This window comes from Triticum aestivum, chromosome 3D (genome assembly GCF_018294505.1).
Source record: "Triticum aestivum cultivar Chinese Spring chromosome 3D, IWGSC CS RefSeq v2.1, whole genome shotgun sequence".
In the NCBI taxonomy this organism is placed as follows: domain Eukaryota; kingdom Viridiplantae; phylum Streptophyta; class Magnoliopsida; order Poales; family Poaceae; genus Triticum; species Triticum aestivum.
The window spans coordinates 435845044-435852223 of NC_057802.1; the positions used below are offsets into that span (position 1 = coordinate 435845044).

General features: G+C 42.2%; 1 long non-coding RNA gene across 2 annotated transcripts; it reads right to left on the reverse strand.

Annotated features, from left to right (window-relative positions):
- Nucleotides 1-860: 860 nt before the first annotated feature.
- On the reverse strand, nt 861-6407 carry LOC123079432 (uncharacterized). Of its 2 annotated transcripts, XR_006437961.1 has the most exons (4): nt 5939-6407; nt 5282-5839; nt 5120-5193; nt 861-4400 (listed from the first exon to the last, which is right to left on the reverse strand). It is a non-coding gene; the product is annotated as an uncharacterized lncRNA (long non-coding RNA). The 2 variants fall into 2 exon arrangements; XR_006437960.1 differs by having other exon boundaries at nt 5120-5839.
- Between the last annotated feature and the right edge of the window lie 773 nt (nt 6408-7180).

A 7180-nucleotide genomic window follows, 5' to 3' on the forward strand; every position in this document is an offset into this window, starting at 1 on the left:
TGTACCCTAACAATGTTTGTCATGACCTATTTCAGCTCCTCATTTTCATTTCATCCTATGAAACAATAGTTGTGTATGGAATATTCTTTCAATAAACATGATCATTTTTGTACTTTGAGAAGGTGTTTTTCAGATTTTCAAGAATATTTTTTAAGATGGAATTATTTTTATGGTGACTGTCATTTTTTGGAATATTATCGCCCTGTTCGGAGTCCCTCCACTCCGCCGCTCCGCTCCGGGAGCTGGCGAAGCTGTAGTTAAAAAGGATGGAGCTGTAGTTCCTCCACTCCGCAGCTCCTCGTATTTTTAGGAGCCGGCGGGTTGCCAAACAGGCCCTATATTTCATGTCTTTTTTATTTTGCACTGTTTTTTTGGTCCATTAAGAGTGGAGGGTGTTTATTGCTAGCAGCTAGCTCAGAGTCGTCGCTGCTTCCTTCTGCGTCCTACTATACTAGTCACCGCTTATTTGGTCCTGCCTCAAATACCTATGTATGTAGCCAACAATAAGAAAGAGAGAAAAATGTGTCTCGTACCTCTCCCTACTCAGATTCCAAATAATCCCCATTCTCCAACCTAGCTGCACTGCTGAAGGCGACGGCGGCAAGCGATTGCATTCCCCATGCACGCCAGAGGGGGAGGCCTATGGGGGCGAAGGAATCTGGTCCGTGGCCACTGGTTCACGTGCTCGTCGTGGCTGTGGCCACGGACCAGATTCCTCCGCCCCCATAGGCCTCCCCCTCTGAGCCGGCATACAGCCTGAGCCGGGAGCTCGGGCAGCGGGAGAAGGCTGCGAGTTTTTGTCCACCATTCTTAAACAATTATAAAAAGTAAAAATAAATCACACGTGAAGAAAATAGATGAAGATGATGACTTCTTCTATTAGGTAGTAGCAAAATAAGAAAGCAGTATCCCAAAAAAAATAATTAAAAATAAAATAGGAAAGCAGTATATACAATGTGTGCTGAAACAACACGTTTGTTCTGAAGAGAGAAGCTACTGGAGGAGCCGAGGAAGCAAGACGACCGGACCTTAGGTCCCCATCAGTGGCGGCTCCCGCTGCTGGTGGTGGGGTGGCGGTACACGCCACAGCTCGGCGGCCCGGCGCGACGGCTCCCGCTGTAGCTTGGCTGCCCGGCCGGGCGGCTCTTGCTGCTGACGGCGCGGCGGACCGGTGTCTCCCGGGGCTCCCGCTGCAACTCGGAGCTGCCGATGGCACCCTCGTTGCTCCAGCTAGTAAAACCTACCTGTAAAAAAATATCCCACAAAAATCATGAAGTGATGTCACAAAAAGGTTGTTCGGTTCAAATGGCATGACAAATTAATCTGAGTTTACATCAAGCAAAATAATAATTCTTCCGAGTCAATATCTTAGAAATCGACAAAATTCAACACCTCTCAGAATTTAAAATAGCAACTCAATGCACTAAATATAGAGCTTGTTCCTCTTTGGAGTCCACAATTGTCAGCGTACTTCCTTGGTGATGGCGACCCTTCCTTTGTGCCGCTCACAATTGTCGGGGTACCATTCCTATAAGTCTTGAGATTCCTCCACTGGAATGTTTGAACGTTAATTATTTGTAAGGAGGTTAAATTACAATCTATGTGACATTCATATTAGCCTCCTAGCCATGTCAACAAAAGGAATAAGTGGATACAAACAGCCTAAGGATAAGCTATGCATGGATGCTATAAATTACATGGATGATCAAATGGTGAAAGCAATTGTAGAGAAGCAATATAGGAACATGTGTCCATCTTCTCCTAGGATGTTAGATAAACTTTTGTGATGTCATTCCCTTGGCCACTAAGTGATATAAGTATCGTCCCTCACACCCCACATGCTGACCGTCAACAAATGAATCATTCCCAAACACATTATTGTTATCTAGATGTACATTATAAGCACATTGCCTTTCGGTAAGATCTGAGGAGATGTGAAAACAGATCATTTTATTGCTCTTTCAGCTTGATTGTATAAAAACGTGGAAAATAGTAATGACTTTTTCATTGGCGTTTTGCAGCAATAAAATGGTAGTGGTAGTGTAGAACAGAGACATACAGAGTATATCATGTTTTATTTTCTAAACTTAAAAGGATAATTTATAATGAAGAATAGAAATTCATACAAATGCCTCAATTTTTCAGAACTTCCTCAGAATGAGAACAGAAGGACGCTTTATTTTTCTTGCATTTGCCGTAGAAAAATTCTTAAATATAGAGCTAAAGCTAGAATTTTGACTTCTAAAATCTGAAGATGACACAAGTGACTGAGTACACATGACACACTGAACGATTAGATCATCCATCATGTACTCAACGCATAGCGAGACAACGAAAAAGAACACTTGCAACGCATGACATCTATGTCATGATGGATGAGAGATGCGTTTATAAAAATATAAGTATTTCTGATAATGTACTGTCACAGGATATGTAGCATGCCATATTTTCTGGGCTGTTTGTCGATTCACAGCCTGCACACATATATGCAGATTGATTTATGTAACAAAAAATTTAGACAGAGAAATACCATACAAACAGTAACAAAATCACATTAGAAATAAACAGAGTATATAATTTCAGAAGAAAAAATTGTTTGCAATAGCTTTTTCAAATTAAATTAGCAAAAAAAAAGATACAGTGATCAGTTGATTGTACGTGTGTTAACTGAATGCCATCTTGCAATAGTGACTTCCTGTAACTCTCACTTGCAAAACTCTACATGTTGTAACCATACTACACTATAGTTATGTATTGATTTTAGCAAATAAAGCTATTCTATTACATCGGATGAATCTCCATAATAAAATTTACCATAACCAGATTCTCCATGAATAATTCAGTTCACTTGTCAAGAGAAAGTAAAAAAACTAAATATGTATAGTATGATTGGAAGATAATCAGAAAAGGGAGCATTAAATATCCCAGGACCAAACTTGCAAGATTTTCAGCTTGAAAGTAAACATTCCACTTTCAATACCAACTAAAGTACTCCTGATTCCCTATTCAGTTTAGGTTAGCCATCAGAGCAACCCAAACTGGTGGAGATACAGCAAACCAGAACATAGCCTCTTAAATTATTTGTTATAAGGTTGTGATTCCATGATGTTATATAGTGTGTGATATAAAAGGCTTCTTCATCATTCTCTGAACCCTTGGAAGCCTAATCGTGGCACTGAAAAATTGTTTAGAACTAACAATAACTGTTACCAAAGGAAAAACGACCTAGAAGTCCATACAATTCCTGTTTATTGGTTTACTCTGAATCAGAGAAGCAGCAACAGATTGAGGTTCAGAGAGGAAGCGGAGCAGCAACAGTTTGGGTTCAGAGAAGATTAGGAACAACAGTTCGTTGGAGAAGGAGAGGTACAGAGTGCAGCATCAGAGAGCAGAAGCAGCAGGTTAGGGGCGGCAGCAAAGGATCAGAAGCAGAGATGTGTTCGAGGGAGAAGAAGAGCAGCAGCCAGCGGGCGAGGAGATTCGGTGAAGAACTTGGGGGACACACGACAGCAGAGGTCTTGGAGATGAGCTGCGGTGGCCTTCGCCAAGAACCAGAGACCAGCGCCCCTTCGTCTGGTGGTTTTAGCTTTTCTTCCTGACCACCCTCACCGATGTTTTCAGTGTTCACCTAATCCTAATGTGTTCAATCACAATGCGATGAATTGAGCCACTGCACAACATGCCTTTGAGGGGCAGACGGGTTGAGGAACTTGGTCATGAGAGTCAGTTCAGGACATATGACATCAATAAGGGTTAGCCAGTTCAAGGAACTGGGCCGCGGGAAATATGGGGATGCTACACAAACTTGAAGTGCTATAGAATGCAAATATTTTACCATTTCAGAGTGCACATATGCGTTGCAGATGTTTTAAGAAGGATGAGTTTCACATCTGAATAATGTAGATACAGATTAGTAACATGATCAAGAAGGTACCTCACTGCAGCAAAGATGGTCAACATCTCTTTCATCAGTCGAGTCGTTGCTTGCTAGATTTGTTCTTAAGAAGCCAAATGATAACAAATAAAATACTTGCAACTAAATTAGAGATTTAAAAGGACAGAAGAATGAACATAAGAAGTAGTATAGTTCAGAAACAATTAAGTGTGTGCTTCCTGTATTAAGTTTGATCCTATGATGATCCATATCACATTGTACACTGCACGAGGGAATCGGTGGTTTATACAAACCACTTAATTGTTCAGAGCAGTAGGTATTCTAACCACATCTCTAATATGTTAGAACCCACAACTAAATCTAGGGTGCTGCTCATAAGGATAATTTCTGTAGTTGCACAGAGAGTGAAGGAGGTCCTTTGGTTGTAGTATGTGTGAATCTTTCTTTTCTGAGATCATGTGTATCCAAATAATTTCCAACTCCCAAACATTTGCTCGGTGACGGACTAAACAAAAAAATGTTTGCAGTTATAAGATATAAATGTTTGTCACATTATTCACGTAAAAAGCTACTTTGCAAGCCTATCTTCTTCATATTCAGAGAGTAGATAAATGAAACATTGGAGTTGACGGATATCTAGAAACATACTCCCTCTGTAACATGATAAGCGAGAACATAATACATCATCCAAGAAACGTTTTATATTTGTTTACAGAGGGAGTACATGATAAGCGAGAACATAATACATCATCCAAGAAACTGAATACTTGAGCACTCCCAACTGATGTTTCCTTTGAGGATGTGTGTGATATTCTGGTCCCAACTTGCATTGTTGTTTTTTTGTGTTGAAATATGAAAGCTCTACCGAAAGCACAACAGGCCAAGCAGATGGCGGTAATAGTATTACCCATTTAAAATTATCCTCCTATAACTGAAATATTTATCTTAGACCTATCCAGCAAACTATGTGTCATGTGTCTTTCATAAAAAATTTCCAAAGAAACATTGCAGATCAAGCAAGATAATTTATATAATCTCACATAAAGGAAAGCATCCATCCTTTCATTTGGTCGGCCACCTTTATTTCAGGAAGTATAACCAGGAAATTGATCGTAGTTGTCAGATGCTCATAATTCAATTCATTTTTATCTGCAAGGCTGTATAAAAGGCTTTTTTCGCGGGGTTGTATAAAAGGCTCTTGATTAGGCTAGTAGCAGAACTTACTAATGTGTGTGCCCGTCGATCGGCTTGTATGTATCAGTAGATGTGCATACATGCAGGACTATGACTTTGCATATCTATGTGGCATCACAGAATGAACTCATTATCCATCATGCTAGACATTTTGTCAAGAGCCAATGTAATTAAGACGTGCTAGGAGCAAACCTGGAGCTTGAGTCCATCAGCAGGGCGGCCCTGTTTAAGATTCAGGTCAGTAAATCCCCAAGCTCGTTTTTATAACCTTCTGCCTCTTCCTTCGTTGTTGAATCAACCGATCAATGGACTTGGTCTGTCTAGTCTGTCGATCCATGCTCCCAGTGGCTATCACTTCCTCAAATAATCGGGCTTCCACAACATCCTGCACCATGGCATGCGCCTCCGCCCTCGCATCCACCTTACCCTCTTGTTCCCGGTCAACATGTTCAGGCAGTAAAGCATCAACCATGACCTCCTCAACGGCCTCGCCCATGTCGCTGTCATCAACGATCTCGACGACGCGCTCCACCGGCACCTTCGACGTGCCCCCCCTTCTTCTCCTCCTCGGCCCAGCATGAAGGCCTGCATCGACGAAGCTCCGGATCAAGGTTTTCTCTCTGATAAATCAAGCAGTCCTAATCTCTCTGAAAAATCCTCAATTTACATGTTCTCCTTCCTCCCCAGCCATGGCCAAGACTATACTCCTCCTCCTTTCATTGAAGGGACCTTCTCAGCCATGTCATTTATCTACAATCAGAAAAATCAAGGTAAATAATACAGATTTATTTTCTTCAAGAGATAGTATAACATGGGACAATCAGATGGACAGAAAGATGCAGTACTCACAGCAAAGATAAAGCTCATGAACATTGGCTTGGACAAGCACACAAACACCTTGTGTGCAAAAAATAACAGAGAACATCCACAAGCTATGACCAGCTAAATCTATCCTTGTTGATGAGAAGCATCAGTTGAGGTGGAGGGCAGTGCAGAGGGGACGGTGAGGTCGCCGGCGAGTGCAACAACGATCGGCTGGTGGTGGGCCTTGTCCTCGATGCGCTGGAGGGGCGTCTCCCTCGAGCACAGGACGAGGAGGTAGGGGACGAGCTACAGGAACTCCATGGTGGAGGTCATGGCGGGTTCGGCGGCGCCGGTCGCCGGACGACGCGCGAGGGAGGCCATGTCACACCCTACTATCAGATCAGGGGGATTTGGGAGATGAACACCAACTAGGGTTTCGATCTGATCTGTATTGACTCGAATATGCTAGGTATATTCCTCACAGAGGGAGGTTTAATGTATATAATATTTTGGATTGATCTTAACTGAAATGAATCCTTACAAACACGCTGCGCTGGCTTATATATAGCCTTTTCAGAAACGGAACAGTAACGGTGACAAATGAAACGGTACAGTAACGGTGAGCAAATGCGAGCCGTTAGATCTTCATAGCTTGAGCTGCTTTTGACCGTACGATAACTGAACCCACTTGTGCTGAATCTTCTTAGGTCCTGACAATGCCCCCTCGAAAAAACGAACTTGTCCTCAAGGAGTAATCTTGTTTTGGCGCCAGCCTTCTACTGTTTGCTTGAAGAAATGAGGGAAGGTATGCTTGATGAAGTCTGCATCTTCCCAAGAAGAGTCGTCAGGAGGGAGATTTTCCCATTGAACAAGCCATTGGATCACTGGAAGATTGTTCCTAGGTATCAGACGCGTCTGTAACACCAACACCGGCTCTTGCTTGATGTGTCCATCCTTTGTGACCAATGGAAGATTTTCGCAGGGGACCACGGTCGGACCAATGTGTCGTTTAAGCTCACTAACATGAAAGACCGGATGTATCTTTGTCCCCTCAGGAAGAAGCAAGTGGTAAGCCACATTTCCCACTTTGTGCAGGATTTTGAACGGACCATAAAACTTACTCTGAAGCTTAATATGGAAAGAGTTTATATTTTAACTCTTCCACATTGCCAATATAGATTTTCCCTTTATGTCTGACCAGTCCATTGTGGAGTGAGTCATGTTTCACTTTCAGTTGAGGTGCTAACAGGAGTTTTTCCAAAAGTTCCTTGGTTTTGTTGTCTTGAA